Source organism: Lissotriton helveticus, chromosome 7, assembly GCF_964261635.1.
Source record: "Lissotriton helveticus chromosome 7, aLisHel1.1, whole genome shotgun sequence".
Taxonomy (NCBI): domain Eukaryota; kingdom Metazoa; phylum Chordata; class Amphibia; order Caudata; family Salamandridae; genus Lissotriton; species Lissotriton helveticus.
The window spans coordinates 1,468,099,024-1,468,121,987 of record NC_136068.1 but is presented as its reverse complement, the minus strand read 5'-3'; positions in this window follow the sequence as shown (position 1 = coordinate 1,468,121,987).

The window sequence follows — 22,964 nt, the reverse complement described above, 5'->3', positions numbered from 1 at the left end:
TGATCAGGAGGCAAGCCAACCAGCCCTTGGAGTCACTCTGGTGGTCCTGTGATCAAGATGCTGGTCCAGTCCTTTCACTCAGGCAGCAGGGCAGCAGAACAGCAGAGTAGCAGTCCTTCTTGCAGAGCAGCACAGTAGTCCTTCTGAGTCTTCCACAGGTCCAGAGGTGCACTGAAGAGTTTGGTTTGAGGGTCTATTATTTATACCTGGTGACCACTTTGAAGTAGGGGAAAGTTCTGTAGGCTCCTCCCCAGAGATGTTTAGAATTTCCTGCCTTCCTGCCCTGGCCCAGTTTGTCTGGGGGGGGGGGTCATAGAAGACTACTGTCTAATACTTTTGTGAGTGGGCTCAGGCAGAGGTTTTGTGATGTGCAAATGTGGTAGATGACAGTTCCATCTCATCAAGTCAGAGAACACCTATTCCCCTTTGTCTCACTGTTGTACAGTGGCCCTCTCTGAAGGGTCACCCCCAAACATTTTGCATTCCTCTGCCTATTTGTCTGACCTTTTTTTTGTTGGCTTTAGGACTCCGAGAACTTTACCACTCCTAATCAATGCTAAAGTGCATGTGCTCTCTCCTCTAAAACATGGTATGATTGGTTTATACCTGTTAGATATATTTGATATACTTATACGTCCCTTGTAAAGTAGGATATACCATATACACAGGGCATGTAGGTTAAATGCTACTAGTGGGCCTGCAGCTCTGATTGTGCCGCCCACCAAAGGAGCATTCCAAACGTGCCTCAGGCCTTCCACTGCAGGGCCTGTATGTGCGGTTTATTAACACTTCATCTTGGAATTTAAAAAAGTCCTGCAAAGCTTGTAATTTCCCTTTCATTACACATAAATCACCTCTAAGGTAGACCCTAGGTAGCCCTAAGGGCAGTGTGCTGTGTAAATGAAAGCTAGGACATATACCCGGATGTTTTGCATGTCCCGGTAGTGACAAACCGCCTATTTCATTTTTCACTTCTGTAAGGCCTACTCCTCTCATAGGTTACCATTAGGAATTATTTAATTAAGCTGTAATTCCTGTTCGGAGAAGAGTAGTTTCTTTTATTTTACATATGTTTGGAATGGTAATGATAAATTCTACTTACTTACTTAGATTTAACATAACTGTTATAGAAAGGTCTCTTTTACAAGGGGGACATTTCTTTGCACTTACCACTCTAAATGCCTGACAGCCTGTCTCCAATTCACACCTGGGGTGGATGACAGCTACATTTTTGTGCATTCCCTCGAGACAGCCACAACACAGGAAGGATAGGTGTGTCTGAGTACCCACCTACAAACATCTACATTGTGATGGCCTTACCTGGATGGTTGTATGTTGGAACCACACAAGCCATCACAATGCAGGGCTTTATACTGCGGGCTTTACAACAACACGTCTTTACTACTGCATTTCTTTACCACACAAGTCTTTACAACGACTTGCTTTAGGGGAAAGTAGTGGACTGTGGAGAGGCATACATTACTATTCTAACTCCAGTCTGCTCAACAGTTGTGTTTGCTTTGTTCGCCATAAGTTGGCAGGGTACGCCCAGATGTGGGTCCCTTGCTCACTTTGCCACTGGACTCAAGCAAGCCTGGCTGATGAGGGCTGTTAGCCCAAAACCGGTCCCAGGATGCTTGTTTCCGGTCCAGGGACGACATGGCTTGGCAGTTCAGGCTGGACTGTTCTCATGACGCACATGTTCAAGACTAATTTGCATGTAGCTGTGTCTGAACTGGGGTCGTGAAGTGAGCTAAAGAATGATGATGGATTCAACCCAGATCTGTGACTGCGGCAGAGTGAAAAGTTTCAGCGATCCGTCCATCATCTCCTTGTGTTTACTTTGTTCACCCTAAGTTGGCAGGGTATGCCCAGATGTGGGTCCCTTGCTCACTTAGCCACTAGATTCAAGCTAGCCTGGCTGATGAGGGCTGTTAGGCCGAAACCGATCCCAGGATGCTTGTTTCTGGTCCAGCAAAGACATGGCTTGGCAGTTGGGGCGGGACTGTTCACATGAGGCACAGGGTCAAGACTGATTTGCACCTTGCTGTGTCTGAACTGGGGTGGCGAAGTGAGCTAAAGTACGACGATGGATGGAATTAACACAGATCTGTGACTTCGGGTGAGTATATGAAAAGTTTCAGTGCTCCAGCCATCATCTCCTTGTGTTTGCTTGGTTCGCCTTAAGTTGGCAGGGTATGACCTGACGTGGGTGCCTTGCTTACTTTGCCACTGGATTCAAGCTTGCCTGGATAATGAGTGCTGTTAGCCCGAGACCGTTCCCATGAAGCTTGTTTCCGATCCAGAGAAGACATGGCTTTGCATTTCAGGCTGGACTGTTCCCATGAGGCACAGGTTCAATACTGATATGCATATAGCTGTGTCTGAACTGGGTTGGCGAAGTGAGCTAAAGAACGATGATGGATTCAACCCAGATCTGTGACTGGGGGTGAGTGTTTGATAACTTTCAGCGCTACTTCCCTCATCTCCTTGTGTTTGTTCTCTTCCTTAGTAACCACAACTCTGGTTTAAGCTAGGGAGCAGTGGACGCTGAGCTAGGTTTTCTGCCATTTTGGGAGTGGGCAGAAGGGTGCATCCTGGTATAGCCAATGCCACACTTCTAAGGGAGTGGTCATGTGGAGGGAGGGAACCAGGTAGCCCATTGGCTACCAACCACATCCTACCTGAGGGCATTTTCTGTACATAAACAGGCCCCCCTGGTACTGACAACCCAGATCTTGATTGTACAGGAAGAATGACTAACGAGAGACTGCCCTTCTGCACCAAGTTCCCAGTCAAGCGAGACTGCACCGACTTGCACTGCACCTGCTGCACTTGGTGGCTAGCAAAGGAGAAGGGCAGTGTCTGTGTCTCCTATGTCCTGCTGAAGGAGAAGTCATTTCCAAAGCCCAGTCAAAGCCAAGAGACTCCAAGGGTCAAATGAGTGGCCTCCTGTTCGCAGCAGTGGGTTCAGAAAACAGGAGTATGAAGGCAAAAGGTTTGGGGATGACCCTGCATAAAGGGCCAAGTACAACAATTACAAATGCTGAGAAAGTACAGCCACTTAACCAGCCATCATGACATGAAAGAAGACCAGCATTCTCTGCATACTCTTGACCTATTGATCCAATTTCGAAAGGCTATAGCAGAGTGATGGTGGGCACATTGTAAGAACTGTGACAAGGCCTCTATGACCCCTCATCTTCATCTAAATCTTTATTTATGAGATATACAAAAGCAGCAGAAGTCCGCCAGAGAGTCCAGAAACACACCATAGTTCAAGACAAGGACACACTTTGAATCACTATAGGAGGTCACTATCCTCCTCGCCGGAGCAAAGAGAAGAATACACCTATAGCGAAATAGCACTGGACTAAGATGGAAAGCCATACTATCCCCGGTCAACATTCAGCAGACTAACTTCGAAGTTTCACAAAAGCTCAGCACAACAAGGAAAGAACTTCATGAGCAAGCAACAGCAATATCACAGTTCCAAATCCCAAGAGAACATAATGCTGCAGAACAGATAATATGACACAGAGGGAACACCCAGTACAGTCTGCACACCCCAAGACTAACAGGAACAGCACCAAATGCCCAAGACAAACAGGAGCAGACCCAAATGGTCCAAAGGGTAAGAGAGGGTCTCCCCATTATTGGACTAGTTCGAGATGTGTTTATGTACCTCACAGCAAACATTAGCATGGACATCACTGCAAGAATGAAAAAATGGGGAACTGTAGCACAATGGAAAACAGGAGAGGAAGGGGAGAGCTGGTGATCCACAGCTAGAGAATGACCCCAAAGGCCGCACTTCCTGGGGCTCAAAGACATGCAGCATCACAATCCCAGCTTTACAACACTATCGGGGTGCAGGGGGGGGGGCAGCACATATGACCTCAGAAGTCCTCTCATTTGCCACAAGAGGAATCCAGACTCTAAAGAATGTATCAGTATCCAGAGCATATGTGCAGCCATCTGCAATGTCCCTAATTCAGAAACTATAGCAAAAAGCATAAAAGCAAAAACAAAAAGAGAACTGCAGCATGACCAACAAACTCATCTCCTGCACTGTACAAGATTAGGCCATACACAGACACATGTGCGAAAAACCCTAATAGCACATACAAGGTATGAGACAACTGTTAACATACTAACAGCCAAACAGGAAGCACAGTTGGGAAATGGAAGCCTGTGAATGCGTTGACATTAGCCTCCAAATGACCATCTGAGCATGGTGACTTTCAGCATGGAGGAATTCAGAAATGCTGTGTGTCCCACAAGCAGGAGTGTCCATGAGCTTAGAAGGCTACCCAGCAGACACCAAGATCAATCCTGGACAAACCAGAGGTCTGGCTCCCACCCAAACCCCCAAATCGAGACAACTTAGAGTGGAAGACACCCATGAAATCCAAAGCGATGATTAACAGGATAGGGAAGTGTGCAGGGCAAACTAATCAACAAGCTAATAAACATACCCAACTAATTATAGAGTCAGTAAAAAATGGTATTTGGACAAAATACTGAGTTTTAAGTATCGAGTTACAGAGATATCAGAAAAAAACACAAAAAACAGTAAAAAACAATTAATTATTGATTTATTATTATTTGATTATTAAGTTTGTAAAATGTGCAATCATTTTTTTTAAAGTTTTATATTAGGTGCGGGCGGCTGGGTTTGTAGGGGTATAGGATAGGAAGGTAATTAGGTAATGATTAACAATTAATTATTAATTCATTATTGAATATTTAATTGATTATTAATTATGTTAATTGTGTTATCCTTGTTTATTTTAGTTATGTTTTAAGTGTGGGCTGATTTGTTTGAGGGGGTATAGTATGGAAAGTTAATTAAGTAATAAACAATTAACATTTTTTAATTGGTAATTCATTTTTTAACTGTTTATTAATCACATAAATTGATTTTTTTTATATATACAAACTTTCTTGGGGGTTAATTAATAATGTTCATATTAGGAGTTTATATTTGTTGTAAATTAATAGGGTTATTCAAATTTTTTGTGTGTTTGAAGTGAAGTACTTTTCTTATTGTTGCACAGACTAGAGTGGAAAAAGGAAATGTAACACCTCCGGAGACCATTGTTTTCCCTACTGCTGCACAGACTGGATTAAGAATAGTAAATTAAACTATGCCGAAGTACAATGCTTTCTCTACTGTTGCACAGACTGAAGTGGAAATAGTAAAGTTAACCCCTCCGAAGTTCAACACTTTCTTTACCACTTTCTTTACTATTGCACAGACTGGAGTGAGATTAGTAAATCTTACCTCTCCGAAGTCAAACGCTTTAGCTACTGTTAAACAGACTAGAGTGGCAATAGAAAATATTACCTCTCCGAAATCCAATGCTTTCCCTACCATTGCACAGCCTAGAGTGGGAATAGTATATCTATTATTTTCAGACTTCAATACTTCTCTTAATATTGTTTAAATGTTTAAATATATCTATTATTATTATTTGTTTAATTTCATAGATGCCTTTCTGGGGATTTGTTAGTCGTTTATACTTAATTAATTTGGTAATTTATTTAATGTTTTGCAGTTCATTTGTTAATATTATTTTATGTTTCATATATATATATATATATATATATATATATATATATATATATATATATATATATATATATATATATATATATATATATATTACCTACTGGCGGTCGCCAGTAGGTATATATAGTTAGGATTTTTTCTCTATGGGATTTTTGAAAATTCTATGTCTAATAACTTTGGCGTTTGTGGACGGAATTGGCTGAAATTTTCAGGAAAATGGAACATTTTGTTTCTGAGCAGCCCCTGAAAATTTGGGGGGGGGTTCGTCAAGGGGGGGCCGAGAAAAAAGGGGGTCCCAAAACGCGTTTTTCCCATGTTAATTTCCATAGGGCGGTTGGCCTCACTTTTAGCCCGAACGGCTGAATGGATTTGCACGAAACTTGGCAAAATTGTAGAGACTGGTAGCCCGATGTGCCTTTGCTAGGTCTCAATATATGTGCTCCAGTGGATTTTGAGAAATTAACGTTCGAAAAAAGATATATATCTGTAACAGCGCTCCGGGCAGCGATCCGTTTCGCGTACTTTTCGCGTTACGGAGCTTTGCGAAGCGAAGCTGATTGGCTCTCCGGTGTCTGTAAACATTCCAAACAGTCCGTAGCGGCCGCCATCTTGTCTCTCGGTAGGATCGAGAGACAAGAGGAGGCCAAAGCGAAGGGGCAAATGACCATAAGGGGGCATAGTAGATTTGATGGTTTGATGTGGAGGCGTTTTTTTTCGTGGGGTGCGCCCGGTACGCGTAACGGAAAGCGGACTGGGGAGCGTACTACAAGGAAACAAGAATGATTGACTTTTAACTTATTGTATGTTTTATAGACTTTTTTTGATTTTTTTTTTTTTTTCTGCTGAGTGACGTCTCGGCCTATCTCCACGGGATGCAGTCCCTACCATCTCGGCGTTTAAGCCCAGGGGGACCGGTAGTGTGGGAGAGATAACGTCTGTTAACGTTCGATTCGAAGGAAATCAGGAAGTGTTGAAAAACATTGTCTGCGCCATCTTGCCTTTTTTCAAATGCCACACTTTTGTCGTGCACGGCAGCCATTTTAGATGCCTTGACCAGACCCACTCTCTGCACGCTGTCGATCCTTAGCATGGCTCCCCACCCTCGCAAGCATCTCCCCCAGGCACTGGTCACCCCCGCTCTCTGTCTTATGCATGGGCAATAAACCTCCCCCCATCTGCGCTGCTCTTCCTTGAGAATCACACCCTGTGCCCGCCCGACACCTCCCTTTCGCCCTATTCACTACCGCACCCTCTGACACTCCTCTTCCTCTGTGTCCGATTGTCCAGGCCGGTCCCAGGCTATCACCTAGCCCTGCAGATGTAGTTTATGGCCCCAGCTGTAAAAAATCACCTCTCTTCAAAGGAGTTACAGTAGATCAAGGCCCCCACCCGATGAGATCCGTCACACCACACGCGTTCCTACTATCTGAAAACCATCCTGTATTGTGATTGGGGAGGGGACCGAGCCTGAAGCGGAAGATTCCAGGGATGCCTCTTTGTACATCAAAGTTTTTACAATTATGTGTCACATTAAAAATATATAGCACTCCAACAAAGTAGTAGGATTATAAAACTTTAATAACTTATAAATATATACAACGCAACAAAAACAGTCAATACATTTAAAAAAAAATTTGAAAAAGAAGCAACAATGGTCAGTAGCTGTGTTTTGTGCGAATAGTCCCAAGGCAGCACAACGTGCTGAGCTCTGGACGGCACCCAGGTGATGTTACCTGGGTGCCGCACTAGTTTTTGGTATCCTACAATGCAGCTCCGAAAAACGGCGTGGGGCGTCCCGGGGGGTGCGGGGGGAGGCCTCGTCAGTAGCGGTCTGTTGTGCGAATAGTCCCAAGGCAGCAGAACGCGCTGAGATGTGGATGGCACCCAGGTGATGTCCAGCAAGTTGCCGCACTGGTGTGGCCATCCTACAATGCTGCGCCGAAAGTCGGCGTGGGGTGCCCCGTTGGCCTGTGAGGTGGCGTCAGTAGCGGACCGATGTGTGAATAGGCCGGAACCAGCACAAGGCGCCAAGATCCGGATGGCACCGAGGTGGTGTCATCGTTGAGAGTTCTGAGAAGCGGGGGGGAGGCGGCGCAAACGAGTCTCTCCCTCCATGTGGAGGCACTTCATCTGCAGTGGGGCGCCGAGATCCGGATGGCACCGAGGTGGTGTCTAGCAAGTTGCCGCACTGGTGTGTGTTGAAAAGATGAAAGGTCCACAGCAAGTCTATGTTCCTTCAGTGGAGTGCCGTCTAGCTGAGTTTCGCCCGCTCTTGCTGCTACAGCGACAGGCGGCTGCAACAGGACTCTCAAAATGGCGGCCTGTTCTTTGGATTTGGGCCTGGTCCACTAAAATGGCCCTGGGACACCTTAGAACTCGGACGCTCAAATTTTTTTTCCTTTCCTCTACATGCAAAAAAGGTAAATGCCCGGTACGTTACCTGCCTCATCTGCCACGATGTACTCTCCAGAGGAACCGAAAAAAAATATAGTTATGGTAATTGTGGCAAATTAATTTCATGTGGACAGATGAGTGTTACTCTAATAAATACAGCATATGAACATCATCATAGTCGATGGTTGGTGGAGACATTTTGACTATATCCTGGACCTGCCCGTCCTCGCCCAAAATGGCGCCGGAATAAATGGGACTCGTAACCCCTTGTTGTGTACTGGTTGCACAACCTTGATATCACGAGATACGTATGCAGTTTTGAAGCACATGGCGGGCGGGGACGAGAATTGATTGAATATTTCGACATCCCTATTGATATTAAGTTCTGATGTGTTATTGATTACTGTACTATTGAAAGTTCGAATTAACGTCACCCATGGTACTTGCCCGCAAATGTATATCTAGATAATTTTATTGTAACTGGCCCTGTCGTATTTTAATTATAAAATGTACGTCCACCGATTCCGCAACTGTTAGACACCTTAGTTCTTGCAACCTAATGGCCCGCCCGTTACGTTCCTCTACAGTGTAAATGTCTCCTCATCATATACGATTACAGTTTGCTCCGTGGCCGGCCCACGTGGTTATAGGCCCGTATTTGTATACTGACATTTTCACAATAAAGGTTTTTAAAAGAAAACATGGTAGTAGTATTTACATTGGTAAAGTTTTTAATAATAGTCACTGTTTTCGAATCAGTATAAGGCAAGTGAAATAAAGCAGTCCAATTACATGAAGGGTAAAAGGTATAATACGCAGGAACGCAGTAAAGATAAATGGTCAAGGGCTGTTGTGTTTTCTACTCCTGCAACATAAAGTGATCGATAAGAATCTGATATTCAGGCGTATCGGCGACTAAGACAGCAGGCCGAGCCTCTTTTGCTCAACGGCTCCGTCATGGGACGAAGAAACGCCCTTTTTCTCGAAAAAGGAATATATTTTACTTGCAGGACAGTTGTAAATTTTCCGGGAAAGTACATTAGCTTGGAACATTATAACATATATGTTTAAGAAAAAATAATGTTCGAAAGTAATAAAAAGTGTAATTTTTAGGTCATATGACCAAGCCTTTCATCATTAGAATAAGAAAAGTAAAATGAACCAATGAAAAGTTTTATTAACAAGTCACATGACCTGTTATGCTTACGTTACGCGCTGTGCGCCGCGCCCCGGATCGCTACCGGGAAGCTGCGCTTCGTGCACCGGAGCACTTCCGGATGCGCTAACGCGGCGCGTCATATGACGCATTACGCGACAACGCAGGTCCAGAATATAGTCAAAATGTCTCCACCAACCAGCGGTCGGAACACAACCCATTTCAGCAGGCTAAATAGTTCTGTTAAATGACAACAGAAGGGACAGGCAACAAGAACCATCAGTCAAAGAGGGGAGGGCAAGTTCTTCTCTACCGGGTCACGTTGGGGCGCTACCGGAACTGATCGAATTGGTAGTCTACAGTGTTTCTGGATGTTTCAGACTGAAGCTGGCGTCAGCATGAGAGCACCACCATCTCGTAGCTCCGTCGTGGCCATTCCACGAGCAATGATGGCAGCCGCTCCCCACCAGAAGCCTGCGGGATTCGGGGGCCCCCAAGACTTTTGTAGAATCTTCAAGGCTGAGGGGACGCTTTCGAGAATGGAGCCCAAGCCCTAGCAGACAAGCGTCCGAGTTCCAAGGTGTCGCAGGGCCATTTTAGTGGACCACGCCCTAATCTGAAGAGCCGGCCGCCATTTTGAGAGTCCTGTGGCAGCCGCCTATCGCTGCACCGCAAGAGCGGGAGCAACTCAACTACATGGTGAGCGAGACGCTGTAGTCGCAAGAGCGGGCGGTAAACAGCTGAATAGCGGAAGAGGCACAGTGTAGCAAAAGCGGGCGGAATGGCAAGTGAAACGGTAAAGGGGCGCCCCACTACAGCGTGTCTTTAGGTCAAACGGATTGTGGGACAAGGTCAAGAATGGAAGAGTCACCAAAAGGCAAAAAGTTCCGCTTGACCCCGGGAGCCGGCCACCTATGTCGGGGGCGATCTCAGGCCACACCAGGGCAACACGACTTGGGGAGGGGGCCGGAGCCAAGCGCCCCCTCCGAGTCCGCGCCATCACACCGTCCCTCGGGGGCCTCCGTCAAGCGGTTCAGGGAGGCACCGCATCACATTGTTTTCAAATGCAGTCACGTCCTCAAACAGCCCCCACTTACATTGAGAATAGTGAAGCTGTAGCAGGTGCAAATAAGATTCAGACAGTCTAACAAGCACTCCTCAAAACTTTGAACTATCAGAGTGCATGAGTTTCATGCTCGATCGATTGAGCTAGCCGGATCGGGCAACAAAAAGTATAAAATAGTTATGTAAATAGTTATTTAATAAAATGTTTTACCCTGTTACTTTGCTGGTGTGTTTTATATATTTGTAATATTTGCATAGAGTTTATCGTTATTTTGGGCGGGGTGGGTGGCGGAGCCGAGCTGTCTTGCAGCCATCATGGTGTGGAGCTCAGTTCATCTCACTAGTTTCGTATTTCTCATGAGGGGTTGTTCCTAATGTTTCTATTTTAGCGAGGTCAAAAAGAGATCTCATTAGTGGCCTACTGATTTTGCTCGATTCCTTTTGTTTTTTTACACGATTTTTCACTATCTGCAAAGACTAAACAGAGTATTGCGACTCTGTGCTTGTTTGTAAATAGAGAATGAACCAAAGAGAACCAATTCTAAAACAGTAAATGCTTGGATAACAATCAATCAAATGGAGAGAGAAGCAGGCACGACGGATTACAACGGGGGCAAAGGCCTGCGTTAACTACCCTTCACTATCTGCAAAGAGAGAGTACTCCTAATAGAAATGAGGGGGGGGCAGCATTCAAAGCAGATCAGTGTGCATAAACACGAAAATGTTTTTACTTACCACGTACTTGACATTCGACAGCTTATGATATTTGCTATTAAAAAACCATTGAAATTCACTGAAAAAACCATAGGTTATAGACCATATATAGTTAGGAATTAGCATTTACAAAACCTTGAAAATTCACTGAAAAAACCATAGGTTATAGACTATATATAGTTAGGAATTAGCATTTACAAAACCTTGAAAATTCACTGAAAAAACCATAGGTTATAGACCATATATAGTTAGGAATTAGCATTTAAAAAACCTTATTTTACTCACACAAAACCATTGAAATTCCATATATAGTTAGTTGCACTAACTATATATTGCGCACCCGCAATCCACTGCTGATGATGTCACATATTACATCATTCATGACATGGTCAGTGACATCACTGATGACATCACTTTTTTTTTTTGTTGTTTTTTTTATCCTCATCTGCCCGACACACGTCCCTTAGATGCGGAAGGAACCGACCAACCCTCTCACTGCCTCTGGGAGCAAGGCCCTGAAGATTGAGCCACTTCACAACTTGGCAGAGAATTTTATGAGTTGATAGGAACAACCATACATCTTATGACGATGTCTCAACGCAACTTCTTGCCAAATATTCAGTATATATATATGTCGAAATCGAAATCTGGGCAGACCACAATACTGAAATATTGAGTGGGTGGGCTTAATCATCGGATATTGGAAAAAAAAAAAAAAAAAAAAAAAACCCCAAATGGACCTCACTTCCACTCTGTCAAAAGTTTCCAAAATATGAGGTTCTGGGCTCTACATGATCTTCTCAAATCTACCTTTGAGGTTTCGTATAATGAGTTTAACCATGCTGAATGGGTGGGAGGGGTGGTGTCCACCCAGTGCATACATATCTGCCGTCTTGCCAGCAGAATAGCGTAGAACAGAAAAGATCTTGCTATCCCAGTTATGTTCTGGTCTACACCAAGAATGACAAGTGGTAAAGATAAGGAGATGTCAGTTTTGATAATTGAGTCCAAAGTAGCTTTAATCTCTGTCCAGAAAGTAACTAGATGGGGGCAATCCCAGAACATGTGAATGTCAGATGCTGAGGGCAGTTGCCATTTGTTACAACATTTCCCCTCTTGAAATTTGGATAGACGTGAGGGAGTAAAATATGCCCGATGCAGGGTGAACAGATGGTTTCGTCTAAGCCAAGCGGGTTTTACCAATTTATATAGAAGGGTAAAAGATTCTGTCCAACTGTCCTCTTCTATTGCCGCAATTTCTCTCCCCCATAGCTGTTTTGGCAGATGAAAGTCCCCATCTATCTCCTCATGTATAGACCAGTACCAACAAGCCACCTCTTTGCCTCCCATCTGTTTTTCGATTAGCTGTTGTTCTAGAGGGCTAATTCTCCCGATATTAGAGACTTTCCTGATTAATTCTCTGGCCCAACTACCAATTTGTAAGTATTTAAATCTTGACAATGTCAGCCCTACTTTTTCCCTCAGGGCTTCCCACGGTATCAGGATACCTCCACCAAGTAGATCACCCCATCTAGAAAGCCCAGCTGTTATTAGGGGGATAGCCAGAGAATCCTGCATGCATGGTGGGAGCCCGGGGGAATCCCAAATTGGTGCATGATTAGAATAGTACGCCAACCCCACTCTACGCTTAATTTGTACCCATGTCTTCAATTGCGTTAACAGAGTCTTCAACCTCTCCGAACTTAAAAAGAAACCCATCCAAAGGGAGGTTTGCCCCTACCAACATAGCTTTGAATAGCTTCCCATTTGAGGTGAGGTCTGGTGTCTTCAGAAGCATTCTAGAATGGGAAAGCTGAAATGCCCAGGAATAATACTGTAGATCTGGGAGGGCCAGTCCACCTTTTTCCCTCCTCCTCCTCAATTTTTTCCAAGCCAACCTCGTAGCTTTGTAACCCCATATGAAAGAGTTTATTTCTTGTTGGCACATAAAAAGTTGTTTGGAGTCAAATGCGATGGGAACTGTATTAAAAATAAAGGTCAATTTCGGAAGGATGGACATCTTTACAATGTTGACCCTCCCATAAATTGATAGTCTAAGACCTACCCAGGATCTTAAAAGTGCCCTACACTCTTTGGCAACCAGGTCTAGGTTTGATTTTGCAATACGTCAATATCTTGTGTGATTTTAACTCCAAGATAACGTATTGAGTGAGTTGGAGGCGTCACCCCTACACCCGGATTGGCAATATTCCATGTCATCAACTCGGTCTTATCAGCGTTAATGTCGTAGCCAGAAATACCTCCAAATTCTTTGGCTTTTTCAACCACTATGGGGAAAGCGTTTGCTGGATCGCTGGTGTATATTACAATGTCATCGGCATATAGCCCGACTTTCCTTTCCCACCCACCGAATTTAAATGAAGAAATTCTTGAATCGTCTCTAAAAGATTGTGCAAGTGGCTCAATGTATATATTAAATAGTAAGGGGGACAGAGGACACCCTTGTCTTGTCCCCCTGATGATCAAGAAGGGCTGAGTGCATACACCATTCACCATAATACTAGCGCTGGGGTTTTGATATAGGAGTCCAATCGATCTTTGAAAATTTGGACCAAAGGCAAATTTCTTCATCGTTTCGGCAAGGTACGCCCAATTTACTCTGTCGAACGCTTTAGTAGCGTCGAGGGTCATAATGGCCAAAGGAAGGGAAAACGTAGAAGCAATATCCACTGCCCCAATCAAATCATATGTAAGGTCCGAAAGTTGTCTACCCTTTATAAAACCCTTTTGGTCAGTGTGGATAATTGACCCAACCTCACGTCCAAGTCTGTTTGCCAGCACTGCTGCAAAGATCTTGTAGTCACTGTTTAAAAGTGAGATTGGCCTATATGAGCCACATTTAGCAGGGTCTTTCCCGGGTTTCGGAATCAAGACAATAATCGCCTCTCCCCAAGATTTGGGAGGAACCACACCATTTATTAGGATGTCGTTAAAAAGTCTTGTCAGCACCGAAACTATTTCCGGAGCAACAACCCGTAATAATTCGCCGGGAAGGCCATCCGGGCCAGTTGCCTTGCCCCTCTTCACCTTTTTGATGCTTTCCCTCACTTCTTCCTCTGAAATGGGCCTATCAAGACGATCTCTTTGTTCAGAGCTCAAAGTGGGAAGGGTAATCTTCTCCAACCATCTAAAATTTGAGATGGGGTCCTCCAAGATTTCTTCCTTATATATTTTTTGGAAAAATTCCAGAAATGCTTCCCCAATATCTTTAACAGATGATCTTTCACTAGCCTCGCCATCTACCATAATATGTTTTATATGTGTTTTTTGCCTGGTCCGATTTAATTTTCCAAGCGAGGACCTTACCTGCGGACTCACCATATTCAAAATTGGAGAGTTTACTTACTTCCCATTTTAGGGTGACCCTTTCCTGAAGAATGTTTTCTAGCTTCTCTTTTAATCCCTTACGCTGTTCTTGATCCATATTAGTTCCGATTCCGGAGCCAATGTGTTGATCCAATAATGCAATATCCCTTTCAATACTGTTGATCTTCGCTCTGTAGATTTTCCCTCGATAAGAGGCCCTATTAATTATATAGCCTCTTAAATAAGCTTTATAGGCCTCCCATACTATGTTTAGCTGAGTGGAATTAATATTTGTGTCCATGAAAAGTTTTGTTTCATGGATGAGAAGGTCTATTTCTTCTTCTTCTAACAGAATAGTACGTCAAATGACCACAAGGCCTGAGAGGATTGCTGGACCGATTGCAAACAAAAGAATATAGCGGAATGGTCCGATAAGTGTAAAGGCAGATACGTTATGTCCATAAGGTAGTCTCTTAATGGATAACTAAAGAGGGCGTAATCAATCCTTGATTTATGGTTATATTTATAGTTGTGGTATGATACACCAAGTACCCTACCCGCTCTCTCCCTCCATGGATCTGCCAATCCGAGTGTCGACATAACATCCCCCAATACCTGCCTAGATTTTTTGAAAGTTAAAGCCCTTGAATTAGGGGATTTATCCAGTTTTGGGTTAAGTACCAAGTTAAAATCTCCCATCCAAATTATCGGACCTTGTGTTGATAATAACTGGTTCTGGATTTTGATCAAATATGAGGGGTCATCCTGATTGGGACCGTAATAACCAACCAAATTGTATATACTATTTTCTAGACTGACTTTAGCGTATAGCCATCTCCCACTTAAGTCCTCCTCATATGCAAGAATCTGGGCTTTAATTTGCTTTTTGAAGATGATTAATATACCTCGAATATTCGCATTATGGTTAGTGCAAATATAACAGTCTACCCATCTGATTTTATTCAACATTTCCTTCACTTCATGTTGGAGAAGATGTGTTTCCTGGATGACTAAGACCTGCGCTGGAGAGTCCCTCAGATATTGCAATATTCTATATCTCCTACTCTTAACACGCAGGCCATTGACATTCCAGGACAGAAAATTTAGTCCCATCAGCCAGTGTCCGGACCCCTCCCCCTACTCCTGCTCAGTAAAGAATTGCGTTTCCCAGTGAGAGTTGAGTGGAATATGAATAAAAGTATGGTTGATGGAAGTAGTGTGCTTGAAGCTGTGCCTGAACAGTGAGGATATTTTGTGATTTTGCCCCTTCCCCCCTCCCACCCCCCCCCTGGAAAAACCCCCCTTAATTATTCTGGCTATTACTGCCAGATTTGCCTCTCTGTGGAGTTCCATATGCCCAAGTCAGTCACATGAATGAATATAGCCCGGCATGCCTTGATTCTTTCTAGGGAAATTCCGTCATAATAATGTATAGTAAGAAATACTAGAAATACTAAAAAACTAGAAATATTTAAGTTTAGGTGTTTGTCACACACCTTCCACATAACGGGATTATTGTTCTGATACATTCTCCCTAGTTATATATATATATTTTAACTTCAAATATACATATATCTTTTACCTTTATAGACACCCTCAATGAAAAAAATCCGTTTTTATACACATATTATTTTTTCTTCCCTTTTCCTTCTTTTTCCCCCCTTTTTTTTTTTTTTTTTTGTATATATATATATATATTTTTTTTAATTATATATATATATATATATATATATATATATATTTTTAAGTTTCCCTCTTTTTTTTTTTTTTTTTTTTCCCCTGTATCCTTCACCACTTATCTTATCATTATAATTTAACCCAGTGACTCAGTGTGCATTGTCTGTTTTAACCTTAAGAACTATCGTTAGATGTTATCCTGTTGATGATCATTAATAGATGTCAAAAGTTCGTCTGCCTCCAATGGAGAGTGGATGTTATGCATTTTGTTATTATACATAACCCTCAAAAAAGCGGGGAACCTCATTTGGACAGTTGCTCCCAGAGCCCTAAACTTCTCCATTTTCTGGCCTAACTCCCATTGTCTATCAAGAGTAGATTTAGATAAATCAGATCTAACAACGTAGGAGAAGTCAGGAGCTTTTAACACAGAGGACTTTAGAGCTAAATTCAAAATCTTTTCTTTTACCGAATAAGTCAAAAAATTAACTAGAATTTTCCTAGGTTTAGACCTCCCCTGTTTTAAACGGAAAGGATCTCTGTGAGCTCGCTGAATATCCTTTTCGAGCTCTTCAACGGATTCCTCCAAATTTAAAGACTCTTTAAGCAGGGAAGCTACAAATTTTTTCATTTCACTCCCCTCTTTTCCCTCTGGAACTTTTAGAATTCTAATGTTGTTTCTCCTTGAGTAGTTCTCCAAAGATTCCACTCGCTCCTTTGTTGCGTTCCCATCTCGCTTTAAGGAATAAATCTTTTCATTGGCAGAGTCTAACTTGGCTTTTAGTTCAATTACTGTGCTTTCAAGAGTATCTGTCCTCTCAGAGAGAAGATCTACTCTCTTGTCCAAGGCATCAAACGCTGCTTTAATCTCCTGCTGGTTACGTTTTGATTCAGCGAACCCGGCTTTAATTTCATGAAGTAAATCCTCCAGTGAAATCCTCTCCTTCATCTCGAAGGTCTCACCTGCCTTATCCTTATCCTGAGCGGCTAGAAGCCCAACTTCTTCCAGGGTATTCTGGGCAACATCTGAGTCTACTTCTCCCTCCACTTCCACTGCCTCCGCTGGGACGGAACTTTGGGTGTTATCTGTGTCGCCCATCTTATTGTTCTCCTCTAGAGGTCCGCTAGGGATTTCTAGAACTTGAGGCAGCACCTTAAAATAAGATCTAAATGAGGGGGTAAGCCTCGCTGCACTACCTTTAGTATTTTTAGTATTTTTAGATCTTAATTTAGTGCCAATTTTTGATTCTTTGGGACCTTTTTGCCCAGCCAACCGGGAAGCTAAGACTGCAGGTTCTGTAGTGGCGGATTTTGTGGTATGAACACCGGAAAACACAAATACAGAAGGGCCCAAAATACTCTCTTTAGAGCCGGATTCTGGTTCTTCCACAGCGTCTTTAGTTCCCTCCTTAACTCCCTTCTTAACTCCCTTCTCAGCGTTACTGGGACTGAGGCCCAATTTAGAAAATGTATCAATGAGTGTGTTATCTTTGACAACCCCTCTATCTAAAGGCTGATCCCCTTCACCAACCTTACCCCCTCTAGTGTCCACACATTCCTTCCCGGACTCCTTACTTGATGGTGATGCTTGGACGCGTAATTTTTCTGCTCCCTCCTCCTCCTCCTCCTCTGGTTCTGTCCCTGCCCTTGTCTTTTTCTTTGTTTTTGATTTAGGTTTAAGGGGACGAATCCTCTGGGTTTTTGCCACGCTGAGGGTGTCTGGTTGAGCTCCTTTGATTGTATTTTGGCACTTTAATGATGAAAAAAGGCTGCTGAGATCACCTCTAGCGGCCGCTCTGCGGCCCCTTCGCAGCTCCACGGCTGCCTCTGCCCACCGGGAAAGTGTAGCAGAAGGCGGGGTCTTGACACCACACATCCACACTCCAGCAAACCAGATATTTTTTTTTTTGATGGGGTAAAACTAATGCCAATACTGCAGTTTTCTTCTCTGTTCTGTGTTTTCCTCCGTGTTTCCCTCCGTAAGAGAAGACAAAAAAGACAAACGATTGAAAGCACCTCCTGTGCCTGTGCCTATCTCGTAGTGCTATGGTGCAGCTAGCTTCGTTTCCTCCGCTTCACTAAAAGCGGTTCCTGCTTTGGCTCCTGCTGGGCTCCTGTCCCAGAAGTGCCTCAGGCCTCAGACACCAGCAACGTGTATTGTGCAAGCCCCGAGAAGGAGCAATGGAACAACTATGATGAAACACGGTTACAAACCAGCAGGTAATCCCGGCTGCCGGTAACAGATCAGATGTAGGCGGGCAGAGTCAGGAACCGCCTCTGCCTCTGCTCCGCAGCTCCGCAGCTCCGCAGTGAGTGGCTCCAGCCTCGGCTCCTCGGCTCCTATCTCAGAGGTGCCGTCAGGGCGTCGGACGCCAAACACCAACAACGGGGGCAGAATGTTAAATGCCGAAGAAAATGCCTTAGTGAAGTAAGATCCAAAACAGTCTTTTTTCAGGTGGAAATACCCTTCGCGCCGATAACATGCCGATTTTCCGCCGTGATTCACAGGGCTAACTGGGACTACACAGACGAGACGCGACCTGCCCTAACCGGCGGCCGCCATGTTGATGACATCACTGATGACATCTCAAATGACATCACTGATGACATCACTGATGACATCTCATTTGACATCAATGACCACATCACTGATGATATCATTCATGTGACAATACAATGCATCTCCTCACATTTTAATATAACCTCTGTTACACCCAGTGTTAAATACAGAGTATAATTTTTGAAACCATTGACACACCAATACTAGTTACTACATACGCACTCACTGATTCCTACATCTACACACACATTCACTCATTCACCCATACAATCATTCATACATACAATCACTCATCTTTACAACACTATCATATGCACTCATACACCTATACAGACACTCACACTCTGCCACTCATCCATGGAGTTACTCACACACCTAGTCAGTCCTGTAAAGAATCAATCACACTTCCATTTTCTAATCTATACAGTTAAACATAGAGCACCTTACGTTTTCAACCATATACTAACACATACTTACTCTCTTATACAATCATTGATACAAGTACACATTGATCTGCACAGAGTCACACACCTCCCAGCCAGCCACACACACACTCAGTCTCCCATGCAAATACTTGGGCAATCAATCAATAACCCATATAGTTACTCATATAGCTACTGATCAACACATGCAGCAGTTTACAGAACAACAGACATAATGATGCACAAATTAAGACAGTTTAGTCACTAACCCATGCACTCAGTGAGACACATTTAATCACTCACTCATACATTCAGTCATGCACCTACTAAATCCTTCGTCCAGACACTTATACATCCACTCATTCTTCAATATGTAAGACATATTTTAACTTTACAGAAACATACAGTCACTGGATGTTGTCATCAGTGATGTCATCAGTGATGTCACTGACCATGTCATGAATGATGTAATATGTAACATCATCAGCAGTGGATTGCGGGTGCGCGATATATAGTTAGTGCAACTAACTATATATGGAATTTCAATGGTTTTGTGTGAGTAAAATAAGGTTTTTAAAAGCTAATTCCTAACTATATATGGTATATAACCTATGGTTTTTTCAGTGAATATATATATGTGTATATATATATATATATATATATATATATACACATATATATATTACCTCCTGACGGTCAGCAGTAGCTAGTTATAGTCATAGGATCTCGTTTCTATTCAAAAAGCATTTTTTCTTTTGCAGATATCTTTGGTGGGTTTGACGAATCTTCGTGAAATTTTCTAAACTAATGATTCACTCAGGTCAGCTCCTGTCTTGAAAGTTTCGGGGTGACTCGTAGAGCGGATGCCCAGAAATAGGAGGGGCCCAAAACACGTTTTCTCCAGGTTAATTTCCATAGGAAACTTTAGACAAAGCTACAGCCCGAACTGCTGAACGGAATTACACCAAATTTGGCAAAAAGGTGGGTCTTGCTTCAGAAAGTGTTCTTTTTTTTAAATGGTGTAAATCCATTTATTAGTTCCTGCGAAATATCGATTTCTGGTGGCGGAGGAGGGTTCATGAACCCTCCCGAGCACGAGCTTCATTCTGATTGACTGCCAGCACTACAAAAATTTGTTGGCAGCCATTTTGTGACTCGGTTGAACTGAGTCACATGAAAAAGGTAAAAAAAAGGTGAAAAATGAAGGAAAGGGAGCAGGTAGAAACACTCTGCTAAATGTATGCAAGGCCGCGTGGCTCTGCACTGCCCCGGGGACTGCCCCGGGGACTGCCACCTGCCTGGGGCATTCAGATAGGGGGACTCATGGCCCCCAAGCTCTGGGTACTGCCACCTCCCTGGGGCTTTACTTTATTATGTGTGTGGGGGATTCACGGGTATCCCTAAGCCCCGGGGACCGCCACCTCCCTCGGTCTATAACAAATACTACGTTTGGGGGGCTTGGGCCCCCCACACTGACCCGGGGACCACCACCTTCCCAGAGCAATAATTATTGAAATATGGGGGTCCGCTGTGGACTCCCGGCCCGGGGACCACCACCTCCATGGGGCTTTAATACTGATGGGAGAGGTGCCGTGCGGTCCCCCTTCTGGAGCCCTCTATGGCCCTGGGGACTGCCACCCCCCAGGGCCGGCTCCAGCAATGTTCCGGGGTTTATGGAAGCTAGAGCAGGAAACCTGCTATTGCTTCCACAAAGCAAAGCAGTATTGCTTTTGGAAAAGGGGAGCTACATATATGCAAATTCCCTTGTCCAAAAGCAATGCTGTCTCCCACAGGAAGCGGCTTGCCAGCTGGGACAGCGGGGGCTTTGGGGATCCCACTGGGGTCTCCAACATAAGGCCAGGTCCCAGGGGATGGGGGCCCAGGGGCCATAATTGGCCTCAGAAGAGGGGTCTGTGGCCCCCCTACAAATGATTCAAAAAGGCTGACCAGGTTCCGGTGGATGGGGTCCAAGGGCCAGACGTGGCCCAGGAGGGGGGCCACTTGGCCCCCACCCTGTTTTATTTAATTAAAGTAAATAAGGCCGGGCCCCGGGGATTGGTTTCCCAGGACCAAACCTGGCCAAACAACTATTAAAAAAAAGCAGGGCAGGCCTCAAAAAATATTTTAGAAATAAATAATGTGGTCCCCGGGGATGAAAGAGGCCTCGGGAGGGGGCCCCCTTCCTGTTTCATTGTTTTTTTATAAATGGGTCAAAAGAGGCCCACGGACCCCGTCCTGTAAAAAAATATTTAAAAAATAAATAATGGCTGAAAGAGGACTCGGGAGGGGGCCCCACTTCCCGTTTCAATTTTTTTAAGATGTGTCAGGCCCTTGGGGATGGGGTCACCCGGGCCCACAAAATATTAAGAGAAGGGGGGTCACACAGCCCCCTTCTAATACATTTTTTTTAAAAGCAGAAGCCGGCATCTCGTCGGAGACCCTGCCCCCTCCCTGCACCACTATGCAAACCCGCCTCCTGGCGTGTTCTGGATTGGGTGATTAAGTCCCTTTGAATCCTAAAGGTCCTTAGGGGCCAACTAGCCCACCAGATACCTCCAGTAAGCCCCACACAGTGGGATTGCTCAGAGGTGGTACAAGGACACACCCCTTTTTACACCAATCTGCAAACATGCCTCTTGGTGCAGGTCTTGAAACATAAAGTCCACATTTGTAAAGCGCACAATCACCCGTAAGGGTCTCTAGGCGCTGGGGGCCGTCGGGAAGATTAAGCGAGCTATTGCCCAGAGTCACATGGTGCTGGGCTAACCTGCCGCCGGAGCCGGGGATCGAACCGTGGTCCCCAGATTCCAGCGTCAGTCGCCCTGGCCGCGGCGCCACACCTCTCCCACATAGTATGTGTTGATGAAGGAATATACTTTCCTAAAGTAGGGATAAAAGCCGTCCTCGTAACTGGACAGTAGTACATAGTGCTAAAGGTATTTGTTTAGTTTGGTGAATGTAACTCTTTTAATTGAAGGATGTGGCTTAACAGCCAGAACGGCTGATTTTGAAGCTGGGGAACCAGGTTCGAGTCTGACGGGAGGCTCAAATAACCTGTGAATCTGGGCAAGGAAGTTAATCTGCCCATGACTAAAAAAAAATAATAACAACAAAATAATGTCTGTCTGAAATACAACTGGTCAGTTCGCGCTATACAAAAAAATTATTCAAAAATGATTTCTCTGTGATTGGCCTGTAATTGTCAGGATTTTACCATGGCAAAAACGTTTGTTTAGCTGTCCGCCCTCCCTCGGTTTCACAGCATAAGACTCCCTGCTTTATACTTCTGCATCAACAAAATGTGGGACGCTGCGCTCCTCTACCACTACCCTTCTGTGCCTCTCGGAATTCTTCCTATGTTCTCTTGTACCCGGTCCTGTGACACTACCACTTTGGTTGCAACACTAATTCCTTGGCAAGCTGTCCTGCACCTCTTTACTGAGCTCTCAATCTCCTCTTCTTCCAAGCTGACCTCTATCACTCCACTTGGTCGATCACTTTTTCAGCAATCCACATGCAGTCCCAAAGGTGTCTCATTGTAGATTTTGCATGGCCAGGCCCACTATTCACTAAAAGTAGTTCCACTACTCACTAAATGTACCTGTTCCTCTACCACTGTAATGCCTGAGCTCCTCATCTGGTTACCGCTATTTGCTGGTTATGCACTCATGCTGCCTGCCAAGGCACTTGGTGAAGTCTGTGCTTGTCTCGTTCAATCTTCTTGAGATGAGGTGTCCCATCTGCCTCTCACTAGCACAGCGAGTTGTCCCACCTGCTTCTACCCTCGGAGTCCCAGCAGACTCTTCATGCCACACCACTTGTATAAATTGTCTAACAGCATTTGTTCTAGTTTTCTGGCCTGTGGCACTGGAATCCTAGAAACAAACCACGTGCATTCCCATTGCAATGCTTGTCTTTTGCCTTGTGGCCTGTGGTCTCTCTGCAGACTTCCTTCACCCACAATATACTGCCCACAAGCCTCTGGGCCTCTCAATTCTGGAGACACCTGGCCCCCACTGGACCCTTTATTCCTTTTCAGTGTGCCACAGCCCCTTGCCCTTCTTGACGGGACAG